This window comes from Rhinoraja longicauda, chromosome 1, assembly GCF_053455715.1.
Source record: "Rhinoraja longicauda isolate Sanriku21f chromosome 1, sRhiLon1.1, whole genome shotgun sequence".
Taxonomy (NCBI): domain Eukaryota; kingdom Metazoa; phylum Chordata; class Chondrichthyes; order Rajiformes; family Arhynchobatidae; genus Rhinoraja; species Rhinoraja longicauda.
This window is the reverse complement of record NC_135953.1, coordinates 102,605,502-102,621,436: the sequence shown is the minus strand read 5'-3', so window position 1 is coordinate 102,621,436 and position 15,935 is coordinate 102,605,502. Positions and strand designations below refer to the sequence as shown.

Genomic DNA, 15,935 nt, shown 5'->3' with positions numbered 1-15,935 from the left:
TCTTATTTCTGCGACTTTTAATGTTGTTCATTCTCTTGTAAACCAATTAACTATCTTTGATAGGAAAGATTTAGAGAGCCAAATGAGACTAGTCCAGTACCCCAACTCAACCGGTATGGACAAGGTGGGCCGAAGGTCCTGTTTCGGCGCCGTAGGGCTCTATGAATTTATGACTCTGTTAATCCATTGGTAACTGAAAAGGTACAAACAAGGTACTGCAAATGTGGGTTTACAGAAAAAGATTCAAAGTGCTGGGGTAATTCAACGGGTCAGGCAGCATCCCTGGAGAATAGAAACAAGGAACAGCTGATTTCCTCCCCCCACCCCCAATCCCTCCCCCACACAGTCTGAAGAAGGGTCCCGACCTGAAATGTCACCTATTCATGTTCTCCAGGGATGCTGCCTGACCCGTCGAGTTACTCCAGCAATCTGTATGTTTTCATAGTCGTAGAGTCCAATGGCATGGAAACAGGCCCTTCGGCCCAACTTGCCCATACCAACCAACATGTCGCATCTACACTAGTTCCACCTGCCTACATTTGGTCCATATCCCTCTAAACCTGTCCTATCCATGTACCTGTCTAAATGTTTCTTAAATGTTGTGAGAGTATCTCCCACGACTACCTCCACCAGCAGCTCGTTCCATGCACCCACCACCCATTGTGTAAAAAAGTTACCCCACAGGTTCCTATTAAATTACACCCCCCCACACACACACCTAAAACCTATGCCCTCTGGTTCTCGATTCCCCTACTCTGGGCAAGAGACTCTGTGCGTCTTCCCAATCTATTCCTCATGATTTTGTACACCTGTATGAGATCACGTGTGCTCCAAGGAATAAAGACCTAGCCTGCTCAACCTCTTCCTATAGCTCAGACCCTCTAGTCCTGGTAACATCCTCGTAAATCTTCTCTGCTTCCTTTACAGCTTGACAACATCTTCCCTATAACATGGTGCCCAGAACGGAACACATTACTCTAAATGCAGCCTCACCAACATCTTATTTCGCTGCAACATGACCTCCCAACTTTTATGCTCCTATTTCTTTTGGAAATGTTTTCAAGTTCTTTAAGATTCAAGCCCTTGGAAAGCCAGAGATGGTTTGAGTTGGAAAGACAGACTCGTCGTATTATATCATTTCATTGTTTTCTGTTTCTGTTTTGTTTTGTTTCATTTTAACATCCTATTGCATGTGTGAATGTCTTCACTGCAAGACCACTACTTTGCGGTTTTCCCTGTGAAGTGCATTTTGCCTGAAAGCTTCAATGGTAAATTCTAATTTAAAAAATATTTAGTGGTTAAGAAGCACTTTGGGAAGTTGTGGAAATGCTCAGACAAAAGGATGTTCTCAAGTTTTCCGTGGAATCTTCTAAATGTAGCGCACGGAGGCAGAGTATTTGACCGCTACGCCCGTGCCAACTCTGTGAATGAGTCCTCCAACTTATCCCATTTCTATAGAACTTGCACAGCATGTGTGCATCCGGGCTCGACACAAAATGCTCAAGTAACTCAGCGGGACAGGCAACGTCTGTAGAGAGGAATGGGTGGCGTTTCAGGTCGAGACCCTTCTTCACAGCATTTTATGTCTATCTTCGGTTTAAACCAGCATCTGCAGTTCCTTTCTACTCATCTGTATCTGTGCACTGTGGATGGTTTACACTGGAATGTAATGGCTCGGCTCGACTGTGATCATGTATTGTCTGTCCGCTGACTGGTTAGCACGCAACAAAAGCTTATCACTATACCTCGGTACACGTGACAATAAATTAAACTAACTAACTAACTCATTCAATGGTTCTTTATTACCAAGGTAGAGTGAAATTATTTTTTTCAGATCTGTAAGATTATTGCCACACACAAGTACAATCCCTGATTAAGTACAGAATGAATAGAAACGGCGCACTGAGCCCACATGCAAGTCATCAGGTTTTGGCACCATTTACAAAGTCCCAGCCGCAGCTGGCCATGAAGGACCATCCCACGAATCGTTGTCCCTCTCCTCGCCGGGCTGCCTTAAGCCTTTGTGCCCCAGGGGCACCTCCTTCAGCCGACCTTGAGGGCACGGAAGATAAGACCACCTCCCCTCCCCCATTATTACTTACTGGCCCTTTGTCTTCCGGTGTCCGCTGCCGTCGCCGACTCCCTCCACTCTCCTCTACGGTTCCTGGTCCTCGGGGACGAGCCTCGGACGAGACTCCCACTCCAGGCGGTGTTCCCAGTTTCGCGGCGGGCCAGCCAGGACCACTGCTGGGGTGTGGCAGTGGCCCATCTGGTGCTTCTGCCGTCCGTGGCCCAATGGAGGGAACCTCTGTCCTGTGAACCCTTTCAAATTTCTATCCAATTTGCGTTTGAATGTTAATCGCATCTACTCCCTCTGCCCTTTCTAGGAATAAATTCCAGATCGTAAAAACTCATGGAAAAGAACTTTAAATAAATGGAGTCTTATTTTCTTTTTAATTGTGTGGTTGTAAAATAAAGTTGTCCCCGTAATAAACCTGTGTTTTGTGAGTTTATATTTTATGTTGAACTTCAATCAGTAAAAGTTTCTCTGAGCTACAGGGTAACATGCCAACATGGATTATGGAACATAGAACAGTACAGCACAGGAACAGGCCCTTCGGCCCACAATGTCCGTGCTGAACGTGATGCCAGGTGATCACGATGACAATTATTTTTTGTAGGAAGCCTTTAATGCAGGAAAACATTCCAAGGTGATTTAAAGGATTGTAATCAAATGCAAAGACGGATTAAGATTGGTTGCCAAAACTTTGGCCAGGACTGGCTTTGAGGAATATCTAAATGAGGAAAAGGAGAAAAATAATCTCACACAAGCCAATTTGATCCAATATCCTGGAAGCTTTCACTTCATAGTACATTGTGGATATGAAAGAATGATTCCTAACAACTTCATTGCTTTGTCTTAAAAATAGGCTGCAGAAATGGTGAATAAACAAAACATCAGCATAGACCTGTATGTATATGATATGATATGATATGACCACAGTACGGCACAGAACCAGGCCCCTTGCTTGACCTGGAATGTCTGTGCTGAAAATAATGCCAGATTAAACTAATCTCCTCTGCCTGCACATCATCTACATCCCGCCCTTCTCTGCATATCCATGTGCTTATCTAAAAGTCTCTTAAATGGGACTATTAGATAGATAGGTAATGTTTCTGCCTCCACCACCACCCCTGGCAGTGCATTACAGGCACCCACCAATCTTTGTGTAAAAAAACCTGCCCTGTCTATCTACTTTAAATTTTGCCCTCTCACGTTAAATGCCCCCAAGTCGATAATGGGATTTCTCTGTAAAAGGCAAAATCATAGACAACTTTATGAATGAAAAGCAAAGAAACCGCAGATGGTTAAAATTTGAAACAAAACCAGAAAATGTTGGATGCACACTGCAGGTCAGGCAGCATCTGCGGAAGGAGAAATTTAATATTTCAGGCCAGAGTTCCTTCATCAGAATGATTCAGAATAATTCTGGCATGTGGTAGTCAACCTGAAATATTAACTGTTTTTGTCTGACCTGCTGAATGCTTCCAGCAGAGAGCCATAGAGCCGTACAACACGGAAATAGGCCCTTTGGTCCAACTTGTCCATGGCAATCAAGATGCCCCATCGAAGCTATTCTCATTTGCCTGCATTTAGCCCATATCCCTCTAAACCTCTCATATCCATCTACCTGTCCAAGTATTTCATAGCGTCTTATACTTTCTGTTTTGGACCTTCTTCATAAACGCAGAATCTATCTCCACACTTGCCAATTCCCATAATATAAATCAGAGACTTGGTTATTTCTAACAACTATGTTGGTTCTAGGGACTTTGGTACGAACCTGGTGTCACTGCAAGTGTTAGGCACACCTGATGCTGTGGTTGCATGCACGCAACAAATGCTGCAACACCACATGCAGTTAGATGCAACGTTCAACGAAAGTGTCTTAGGGTCAGCTAAACAATAGAGACCCAGGCTAGAAATATTTCCCACTGTAGGTGGCACAGTGGTGCAGCGGATAGAGCCGCTGCCTCACAGAGGCATGGACTCGGTGAGCCGAAGAGCCAGTTTCCATGCTGTATCCTAAACTCTGTGCTGAAAGTACTCAGCAGATCAGGCAACGTCTGTGAAGAAAGAAGCAGAGTGAACAATCAGCAGACGACATGGTGATGACAATTTTGCAGTAACTCCTCACCTTTGCTCTGTAACAATAGTGCAAAGACAACAACAATGCCCCCAAGCCTATGTAGTTTGGGCTTTTTTGGAGGTTGTAGTGTTTTTTGATGGTTTTGGGGAAGAAGCTGATGGTTTTTGGGAAGCTGATGGTTTTTGGGAAGCTGATGGTTTTTGGGAAGAAGCTGATGGTTTTTGGGAAGCTGATGGTTTTTGGGAAGCTGATGGTTTTTGGGAAGCTGATGGTTTTTGGGAAGAAGCTGATGGTTTTTGGGAAGCTGATGGTTTTTGGGAAGCTGATGGTTTTTGGGAAGCTGATGGTTTTTGGGAAGCTGATGGTTTTTGGGAAGAAGCTGATGGTTTTTGGGAAGCTGATGGTTTTTGGGAAGAAGCTGATGGTTTTTGGGAAGAAGCTGATGGTTTTTGGGAAGCTGATGGTTTTTGGGAAGCTGATGGTTTTTGGGAAGAAGCTGCTCCTGAACCTGAACATTACAGTTTTCAGGCTTCAGGCTTCTGCCTCCCGATCGCAGGAGGGAAATGAGTGCATGGCCATTAATTAACATTAATCATTCTCGTAACATTCAATAGAAACATTAAACACACAACGGGCCAGGCAGCATCTGTAGAGAGAGAATCAGAGTTGAAATCGCAGATTGATAACCTGCTGAAGGGGCTTCAATCTAAAATGCAATCAACTATTTTTAAACATGTGCAAGTGTTGTCTGGTATTGTATAATGGGTGAAGTATTTTAATATTATAGACACACATCATGCTGGAGTAACACTGGGTTAGGTATCAATTTTTGGTAGAACCAGCATCTGCAGTTATTTGTTTCTGTTGTTTAATATTATATTTGTTTATTCATTGCTTCTGGGTATTTGTGTCCAGCAGAAACATTCATCCTCAGAAAACGACACAAAATGCTGGAGTAACTCAACAGGCCAGGCAGCACCTCTGGAAAACATAGATAGGTAATGTTTCGCGTCGAGACCCTTCTTCAGACTGAAGTTTATACATTCAAGTGCAGGAAGGAATTGCAGATGCTGGTTTACACCAAAGATAAACATAAGATGTTGGAGTAACTCAATGGGACAGACAGCATTTCTGGATGGAAGGAATTTCCTTCTCTCCAAAGATGCTGCCTATCCTGCTGAGTTACTCCAGCGTTTTGTGTCTATCCTTCTACATTCAACCTCAGTATCAGCTTGGAATGAAGGTAAGCCTGAAGGTGGCGCTGTCTTTGCCATTCATGAGGCAGTCTGCTACTTGTGCTGGGAGCCACTCAGTGCTGCTCAGGGCTGGGCCAGTGTGCTGATCTTGGAAGGACAAACCAATTTAGCCCAAAATACGGGATGTCCCGGCTAATACGGGACAGTTGGCAACCCTAGAGGATATGGATCATGCACAAACAGAGGTTAGTTTAGCTTGGCCCACCGAATCCACACCGGCCAGCCATCACCCCATATGCCAGAACTATCCTGCACACGAGGGGCAATTTACAATTTTTTTTTTACCAAAGCAATTAACCTACAAACCTGTACATCTTTGGAGTGTTGGAGGAAACTGGAGCATCCGGCGAAAACGCATGCAGTCACAGGGAGAACGTACAAACTCCGTAGACAGTACATGTAGCCAGGATCAAACCTGGGTCTCTGGTGCTGCAAGCCAGCAACTCTACCGCTGCACCACTGTGCCACCATGTTAATTGGTTTTGTCCTTTATATATTTCATACTGCAAAAGTATGAAGATTTTTAGTATCAGTATTAGTGTACCCCTAAACCTTTGTACCCCTATTAGTGTATCCCTAAACATCATGTGTACCGAGATATAGTGAAAAACCTGGTTTGCATGCTATCCAGCTAAAAGTGTTATGCATGAATACAATTCAGTAAAGATGTTACTATACATAGGCATAGTCACACTTAAGTAACAAGTAAAGGGATACTAGATTACAATCAGACACTACACAAGAGGTGCCATGTTTCCGGCACCACTTTTGTATGATTCAAGTCCATAAATTGTTAAAAATGTAGAGCTTTAACTTGGCCAGAAAGGCCCATTGTCCTGGCAGTGGCACTAGGTCAGAGTTGTAGGATGGGCCTAGCCAGACAATGTTGTTGATGTCCTCCACCACTGATACACCGCTCCATGCCACTGCAGGCCGCATCTGATCAGCACACTCGGCCTCTTGGAGCAGCGTCTGATCCACTCGACTTCCAGGCAGCTGCAGGGCCTCCTGCGGCCCACTCCACCAATGCCATGGTCTCAACACAACAACCAACGAATGCAGCATTTCCCACCTCTCGTGAACACACTTCAGCCTTCATGCCCCGGGACACATCCCACAGCCAACCTCAGTGCATCCAGTGCATCCTTGAGGGTGCAGGTGAGTATAGAACTGGAGGCATAGTCTCGGCAGAGGAATAGACTATGTAGGAATGAGCTGAGGAGAAATTTCTTCATGCAGAAGCTGATATGTCTTCAGAATTTGTTTACCCAGTGACCCTATGACTGAGATTTTTCAAAAGAAAAATCACTAAATTTAGGATATTAAAGGAAGAAAGACATACAAGGGTGATGCCTGACAATGTTGTTAAGGTTGAAGATCGCTCATGATCCAGCTGAATGGCGAGGAAGCTCGAAGAGCAAAATAGCTTTATATGCTCCTAGTTCTCATAATGTGAAAAACGAGGTTGATTAAGCATGGAGTTGATGTCCATTGCCATTACGCAGCTGTATTTCATCCCATCTGATGCATTAATGGAACAACCCATTACTCTGTTTATCATAAAAGAGACAAAGATGTTTCCCCGAGGATGGGCAAAGAGTTGTAAAGGTGTTTTTAAAAGCATTTAAAAGACACTTGGGCAGGTATATGGACAGGAAAGGTTTAGGGATATATGAGCCAAATGGATCTACCTTAGATGGGGCATCTTGGTCCGCATGGTTGAGTTGGGTTGAAGGGTCTGTTTCCATGCTGTATGACTTGATGCTTCCCTTCGACCACCGAAAGTAACTGGTGTTGGATTTCGGAAGACGAAGATTCACAGAAGAATTGGATTGTTCATGGCAAGTGGAACAATTTAGTTTAACTACAGAAGTATGGGGATTGCTGAGAAACAGGTGGGCCCTTTGAAGGATCAGTCAAGTGGAAATGCAGCGGGGAATCAGGAAACGGCAAATGCGTTAAATATGTTTTTCACAGCATTTGGTGCAAGTGAAGATGTTGGACAAATTTCACATTCACTCAGGCCCAGCTGAAGAATCTATAACATATGTAGAGGTCAATGGAATGTGTTATCCAGCAATCCAAAGTACTAAAACCTGCACTGTGTATCCAATATCTAAAGGTGGAATAGCATGGCGGTAGAGTTTCTGGACTATTAACCAGAGTTCTTAACTATTGCTTCAGTGACATGGGTTAAATTCTCATCAATGACAGCTGAGGAATTGTAAATCCAGGTAATTAAACACATCTGGGGACATGAAACTGTTGATGGACAAATGTCCATCAAAGAAAGTACCGAGATTGGTTTATATGGGATTCCAGACCCGCCATTATGTTTGAAACTTACCTGTCTCCATGGATCATGGTTAATGAGAAGAGAGGAGAGTGCAAAGCATGTGGGGCTGGGACTCTATTCCTTGGAGTGCAGGAGGATGAGGGGTGATCTTATAGAGGTGTACAAAATCACGAGAGGAATAGATCTGGTAGACGCACAGTCTCTTTCCCAGAGTAGGGGAATGAGAATCAGAGGACATAGGTTTATGGTGAAGGGGGAAAGATATAATAGGAAACTGAGGGGTAATTTTTTCACACAAACTGTGGTGGGTGTATGAAATGAGCTGCCTGAGGAGGTAGTTGAGGCAGGTGCTATTGCAAAGTTTAAGAAACAATTACAGGAATTATGGATAGGACAGGTTTAGAAGGATACGGGCCAAACGTAGACCACTGGGACTAGTGTAGATGAGACAAGTTAGTCGGTGTGGGCAAGTTGGGTCGAAGGACCTGTTTCCATGCTGTATCACTCTATGACTCCAAGTGCCATAACTGAAGGATATAAGACTCCCCAACTGGTGAAAGTTGGACATAATAGAAAGCATAACACAAAGTGTTGGAATTCAGCGGGTCAGGCAGCATCTGTGGGTTTTTGAGTCAGGACCCTTCCTCAGACTCAAATCTCAGTATGAAGAAGGGTCCTGACCTAAAATGTCATCTGTCCAATCCCTATAAAGATACTATAAGAAAATAACTGCAGATGCTGGTACAAATCGATTTATTCACAAAATGCTGGAGTAACTCAGCAGGTCAGGCAGCATCTCGGAGAGAAGGAATGGGTGACGTTTCTCGACCTGAAACATCACCCATTCCTTCTCTCCCGAGATGCTGCCTGACCTGCTGAGTTGCCCATAAAGATACTACCTGGCCCACTGAGTTACTCCAGAACTTTGTGATTTGTGTCTCCATAAAATAAACCTTGTACCCAGAACCTTTTTTTTTTAACCAGTGTGGAAATATCAAAGACTAGAGAGAGCTTTAAGGTCAGAGGAGGAAAGATTAAATGAGATGTGCCGGGCAAGTTTTTTACACACACTGTTGTGAGTATGTGGAACATGCTGCCAGGGGTGGTGGTGGAGGCAGTTACGATAGTGGTGTTTAAGAAGCTTTTAGATAAGCACATGAATATGCAGCAGAATTGCTTGCAGGCAGAGAAAAGTTCAATTTTTCTTCATGTTGGCACAGACATTGTGGGCTGAAGGGCCTGCTCCTGTGCTGTACTGTTTTATGTTCTACATCCTAAAGCAGGTCAGTTAGAATCTGTGGAGGGAGAAAAATTGTGAACATACTAATTTTTCTTTTCTTTTTCATCTTTCATATTAATCACCTTCAGATTGAACAAGTGCAATCAATTAGCCTTCACTGCTTTCTTCCAGCTGTCACTACCACCACCTGTATCAGTCACTCTCTCTTGGTTTACACCTTTTCATCACCATTCCCTTTGTAGTCTCCTCCCCATCCCCCATTCCCATTCCGCCCAGTTTTTCTGTGAACTAAAATGTGTTAGATTTCTAATCGGATGAAAGGTTATTGACTTGAAATGTGAACTCTGTTTCTCTCACCAGCAGCGCTGGATGACACTTTCCACCATTCACTGAAGTCTAAATCATTCTGTCTTCCAAAGATTCCTCCCTCACTATCAACGCTAATGCAAACTTCCTTATCATGACCCCTGCTGCAAAAAGCAAAATATCATATATATTGAAAACTACTTTCTAGTAGTTAGCTAGGGCGGAAAAAGTGGCACAGCGGTAGCGTTGCTGCCTCACAGCGCCAGAGACCTGGGTTCCATCCTGACCTCGAGTGCTATCGCTACGGAGTTTGCATGTTCTTCGTGTGACTGCGTGGGTTTTCTCCCAGTGCTCCGACTTCCTCCCACCATCCCAAAGACGGACAGGTTTGTGGGTGAATTGGCTTCTGTAAACTGTCCCTCGTGCGTAGGATAGAACTAATCTACTGGCGATCATGGGGTCAGCGTGAACTCGGTGGGCTAAAGGGCCTGTTTCCACATTGTATTTCTAAACTAAACCACCGTTCACAGTCTTCAATTCACAGAGATAATGTGTTCTATACTTACTTTGTATTAGTTTGGTTTAGAGATATAGGAAGACCTACGCCATTGTCCACGCCTGTATCGTGGGCTAGTGTTACAACTGCTTGATCTTGCTGTAGATTTATTCAATCCCAGTGTGGTTGCTGCCACATTAAACAAGTATGTTGCATGACTGGATGTTGTTTCTTTTATATTAATTGGTTCCTCGGTACAATTTTCAAGGGAAGTAACGAGTACTGCAACAAAAGGGCACAATCTTCCAGCGCTCCACCGTCTCCATTCTCACTACTGTTGTTGAAAGCTCGAACTGAAAGCTATAAATGACCCGTAAATGAGGGAGAAAAAGAATGTGTTTTCGGTGCGAGTGGCGGGCACCTGCAGTGTTGTGCGGGCACCTGCAGTATTGTGTGAGCACCCCCCCGTGAGTCTCCAGAGAGGAGGAGTGGATGAAACGGCAGTGGCAGAAGTCACACCTGAAGTGCCTGTCGGTCGGCTAGTGCTGCGGCAGGTCGGAGGAAGATTAAGGAGGAAGAGCTGAGGAAGCATAAGAAAATAACTGCAGATGCTGGTACAAATCGAAGGTATTTATTCACAAAGTGCTGGAGTAACTCAGCAGGTCAGGCAGCATCTCAGGAGGGAAGGAATGGGTGATGTTTCTGGTCGAGACCCTTCTTCAGACTGAGGAAGCTCTTGTACTGCAGGTCTCGCACCTGAAGGGCCACTCGCCGCTGTGGAAGCGCTGATGGATCAGCAGCTACGAGGCGCTGCAGTAACCGCACCTGAAGGGCCACCTGTCGGCAGGTAAGGCGGGTTGCAGAACGCTTTGCCGCATAACCTCGCACCCGTGGTTGCGCCGGCGGTGGGGCTCTCAGCCGCAACGTGCTGCTGGAAGCTCGGCCGTGAGACCTCGCAGGCGAATGTGGTCTCGCCGCTGTGCAAGAGGCAGGTAGCCGGAGCTGCGGAAACCCTCCCCACGGCCACAGACAGGCGTCGGAGCGGAGCGGGAGCCGGCCGCTCCAGGGCACGCACTGGCGGTGCTACGACAGCCCAGAGAGGGTTGCGATGCCAATACCTGGCCGCCGGTGGATGCGCCAACCGCGGCCGTCATGCCATGGGGAAGAGCTCGCCGCAGAGCCTGCAGCCGAATCCTTGCTCGCCGGTGTGCAAGCGCCAGTGCTGTGCTGCAGCAGCGCCGAGGCTGCTTGCATTGCCTTGCATTGGCCGGTCACGGTGTGCCTGTGTCGGTGCCTCGTCAAATTCGAGGAGTGGCCGAAGCCCTTTCCGTACACCTCGCCTTAGAAGGACGAGAGGGGATCTTATCGAAGCGTATAAGATTATTAAGGGGTTGGACACGTTAGAGGCAGGAAACATGTTCCCCAATGTTGGGGGGAGTCCAGAACAAGGGGCCACAGTTTAAGAATAAGGGGTAGGCCATTTAGAACTGAGATGAGGAAAAACTTTTTCAGTCAGAGAGTTGTGAATCTGTGGAATTCTCTGCCTCAGAAGGCAGTGGAGGCCAATTCTCTGAATGCATTCAAGAGAGAGCTGGATAGAGCTCTTAAGGATAGAGGAGTCAGGGGGTATGGGGAGAAGGCAGGAACGGGGTACTGATTGAGAATGATCAGCCATGATCACATTGAATGGTGGTGCTGGCTCGAAGGGCCGAATGGCCTCCTCCTGCACCTATTGTCTATTGTCTATTGAACAACAGCTCGACCATATGCATGCCCAGGACTGTGCGGAAAGTCCAACCGCACAGCCTGCAACTGCGTGACTTTCCCCCCATTGCTCGGGACGGCGGACAGGCCAGGCTAAAACTCCAGCGGACTCCCTCTTCCCCGCCTGGAAAACAAGGGTAACAATCACACTCCTTCCTCATCGTCTTTTTTCCTATTTGGGCACAAGATGTAAAAGTTTACAATCATTTGTCACCAGATTCGAGCCGTTTCTTCCCGACTGATCGGCGAGGATGTTTAGCTCTTGTGACCTATGACCTACGCAAGCTTATAGGGGGCATATTTTTTTGTTTTTGCACTATTATTGTTTGTTTACTTTTTTATATATGCACTGAACTTTTTTGTCCTTTATTATGGTGATTGCAGAGTACTATGTTTACATATCGTGGTTCTGCAAGTCAGAATTTAATTGTTCCATTTCGGGACATATAACAATAAAACACGGTTGACTCCTGGCTCTTGACTCTTGGTCCAACAATAATCGGATAGCTTAACACACATTTTTGCCAATATCAGTTTCAAAATACTCACACGCTGCATATTCTCAAATAAATCTGTCTGATCTGAATAAATCAGTGGTAAATGCTCCTGCTGTTTCCTGAGAGTTTCCTGACCATGCTTACAGATTCTACTTTTAGATCATTTATGGGGTGTTCAGGATGTTGTCAAGGCCATGGTTCATTGCCCATCGTTGGAAGATGTCAGCTACCTTCATGACCCACAGCAGTCCATTCACTGAGATATTTCCGGGGCCGATCAATTCTGACTTCAGTTTGTTTCAGAGATACATCATAGAAACAGGCCCTTCGGTCACTGAGTCCACACAGACCATCAATCACCTGATCCACCCGCTCCATGCTAGAGGCAATTTACAATTGAAATGGCACGGTGGCATAGTAATAGAGCTACTGCCTTACAGCGCCAGAGATCCGGGTTCGATCCTGACTATTTTTTTTTTTTTTTTTTTTTTTTTTTTAATATATAAAAGTTTTATTCCAAAGAAAAACATACACACATACTAAGCAAAATGTGATCAAACAAAAGCCGCCTGTATCGGCAGTTTACAAATTAAACAATTATCACATTAAAATCCCGCCATCTCTGTCAACAATACATTCAACCCCCCGCGGCGACCAGCGTTCCCGGAAGGCCTCCATAGTCCCCGTGGACACCGCGTGTTCCCTCTCCAGGGACACGCGGGCACGGACGTAAGCCCGGAACAGGGGTAGGCAGCCGACTTCTGTGAGGCCGTCGACTGCCCGCTGCCTGGACCCGTGGATGGCCATCTTGGCCAGGCCCAGGAGCAGACCGACAGGGAGACCCCCTCCTCCCTCCTGACCCCCCCCCTCTGTACCGGGTGCCCAAAAATTAAAAGCGTAGGGCTAAAATGGAGCCAGAACTTGAGGAGCAGCCCCTTCAGATACTGGAACAGGGGCTGTAACCTCACGCACTCTGTATACAAGTGGTACACGGTCTCCTCCTCACCGCAGAAGCGACAGGCGGCAGACGAGACCGTGAACCGGCTCAAGTACCTGTTACAGGCTATAGCCTTATGCAACACTCTCCACCCCAGGTCCCCGATGTAAAGCGGGAGGACCCCCTTATAGAGAGTCCTCCACTGGGGACCGCTCCCGCTGTCAGGTGGTAACACGGACCGCCAGGGCGTGTCCGGATGGAAGACGAGAGCGAGGAAGTGGAGAGTGTGCAGGAGCAGCCTGTACAAAACGCGCCTCTCCGCGTCACGGAACGGCACGCTGGGCATCTGGGAAAGGCGGCTCATATTGCGTGGGGCCGGCTCTCGGGAAGGGACCCGTGCCGTGGGCCCAATGAGCAATTCCGACGGAGCGGGGGTAAGCCCAGTCGGAATCGCTCCACACACACACCTCTCCTCGACACCCACCGTGACAGGGTGAGGACCGGCCCCCCTCACAACCACAGCACCCCCCTCCCCCTGAGGAGCAGCGCCCTGGCTGAAGGTGACCAAATTCCTGGCTCTCAGGAGATCACGGTAAAAACCAGGCAACTCCCGCCTAGCGCGCTGACTCATGCCCGCTACCGGGAGCCGTGATCCCTCCTGGAGGCAGCGCCCCTGGCAGAAAAAGTACGTGGCCAGCGAGTGCCATCTGGGAGGGCACTCGGAGTACACGTACCTCCGCAAGGTCCTGAGTCGGAGGGCTGCCACCTGAGTGCGGACGCAGACCAGCGCCTGACCGCCCTCCTCCAACGGGAGACTCAGAACCCCAGCAGAGACCCAGTGGTTCCTCTCACCCCAGAAGAAGTTAACTAACCTCCTCTGTATCATGGCGATGAAACGAGAGGACGGGACCAGAGTGGCCAGCCGGTACCACAGCAGAGAGGCCACCAGCTGGTTTATGACCAAAGCCCTACCCCGATATGATAACACACCAAGGAGGCCTGACCAGCGCCCCACACGGGCGACCACCTTCGCCTCCAACTCCTGCCAATTCGCCTGCCAAGCCCCCTCAGTGGGACTCAGGTAGATCCCCAGATAGAGGAGGTGCGTGGTGCTCCACGCAAAAACTGCCATCTCCTCCGGCAGGGAGTCTACCTGCCACTGACCCACCAAGAGCCCAGCACACTTCCCCCAGTTGATCCTGGCGGAGGATGCGGCTGAGAACACCCGCTGGCACTCACGCATCCTCCGCAGGTCAACCGGGTCGGTGAACATTAGTAACACATCGTCGGCGTAGGCCGAGAGAACCACCTCCACCCCCGGCCCCGGCAAATCCAAACCTGCCAGCCGCCTCCGTAGGAGGCACAGGAATGGCTCCACACAGAGGGAATAAAGCTGGCCGGACATGGGGCATCCCTGACGAACCCCCCTCCCAAAGTGAATGGGAGCCAACAAAGAGCCATTGACCTTGACCAGGCACTCTGCAGCAGCGTATAGGAGCCGGACCCGGGCCACAAAATGGGGTCCGAATCCAAACGCCCGCAGAGTCCCGAGAAGGTAGTCGTGTCCCACCCGGTCAAACGCCTTCTCCTGGTCAAGGGAGAGAAAGGCAACGGACTGACCAGCCCTCTGGCACAGATGGATCAGGTCCCGGACCAGATGGATATTGTCCTGGATGGACCGGCCCGGGACTGTGTAGGACTGGTCAGGGTGGATCACATGGGACAGCACGGGCCCCAGGCGATTGGCCAATGCCCGTGCAAAGACTTTGTAACCCGTACTGAGAAGAGAGACCGGGCGCCAGTTCTTCAAGAGGCGGAGATCGCCCTTCTTGGGCAGCAGGACGACGACTGCCCTGCGCCATGAGAAGGGCATCTCCCCGGTCGCCAGGCTCTCCCCCAACACCTTCACATAGTCGCCCCCCAGGACACCCCAGAAGGCTCGAAGAAACTCCACAGTCAGCCCATCCAGCCCCGGAGACTTGCCCCTACTGAGCTGGTGCAGGGCACCAGTCAACTCCTCCAGAGTTAGGGGATCATCGAGGCGCTCAGCCACCTCCCTGCACACTACGGGTAAGCCCTCCCACAGCACCCCTTGTGCCTCCCCACTAGATGTTTCCTCGGAGAACAGAGTGTCATAGAACGACCAAACTGAGGCACCGATCCTCTCCGGATCCGTAACGGAGGAGCCATCGTCCACAAGCAACTCGACAAACTGCCTGCGGGCACCTCGGCACTTTTCCAGGGAGAAGAAAAAGGGGGAGGCGCGGTCCAGATCGTTCAACATCTGGACTCGCGACCTCACATACGCGCCCCGGGACCTCCTCAGCTGCAAGTCCCTCAGTGCCCCTTTCTTCTCCTGGTACTCCTCCCACTCTCACGATTCCCCCTCCATCTGACCCAGGCGAGACTCCGAGTCGAGCAACTCTCTCTCAAGCCGTCCGATCTCGGAGTCCCGCCCCTTGGTCGACCCCCTCGTGTAGTCCTGGCAAAACAGACGGACGTAAGCCTTCCCTACATCCCACCACTGCCTTAGGGAAGGGAAACGCCCCTGCCTTTCCCTCCACTCCGCCCAGAACTGCTTGAATGAGTCCCGGAACCGGCGCTCCTCCAGCAGCCGGTTGTTGAAGTGCCAGTACGCGGACCCTGCCCGTGTGCGCGTCGGGATAAAGTCCACTCGCACCAGGCAGTGGTCCGAGCACGGCTCCAACCGCATGGAGGCCGCCGAGACACAGGACACATAAGCCTTAGACACATATACACGGTCAATACGGGAACCACCCCCCTTAAACCTGTATGAGAAGGCGCCGGAGTTGGGATGGAAATTCCTCCAAGCATCTACTAGCTCAAAAGAATCCACCAACTCCCTTAATGTCTTGACCGCTGCCGGATCGCGCTGAATGCCAGAGCGATCTCTCGCCTCAAGGGTACAATTAAAATCACCCCCCAGGAAAACACACTCCCCCCGATCGATGGTGTTCAACAGCGCGGTCAC

The 15,935-nt window shown here is 48.5% G+C and overlaps 1 long non-coding RNA gene across 1 annotated transcript in view; it reads right to left on the bottom strand.

Annotated features, from left to right (window-relative positions):
- Window positions 1-4,093: 4,093 nt before the first annotated feature.
- Window positions 4,094-15,935, bottom strand: part of LOC144600177 (uncharacterized) — a 223,800-nt gene continuing 211,958 nt past the window's right edge. Inside the window, exon 3 of the long non-coding RNA XR_013548096.1 lies at window positions 4,094-4,128. This is a non-coding gene — a long non-coding RNA (uncharacterized LOC144600177). The remainder of the gene's footprint in view (window positions 4,129-15,935) is intronic.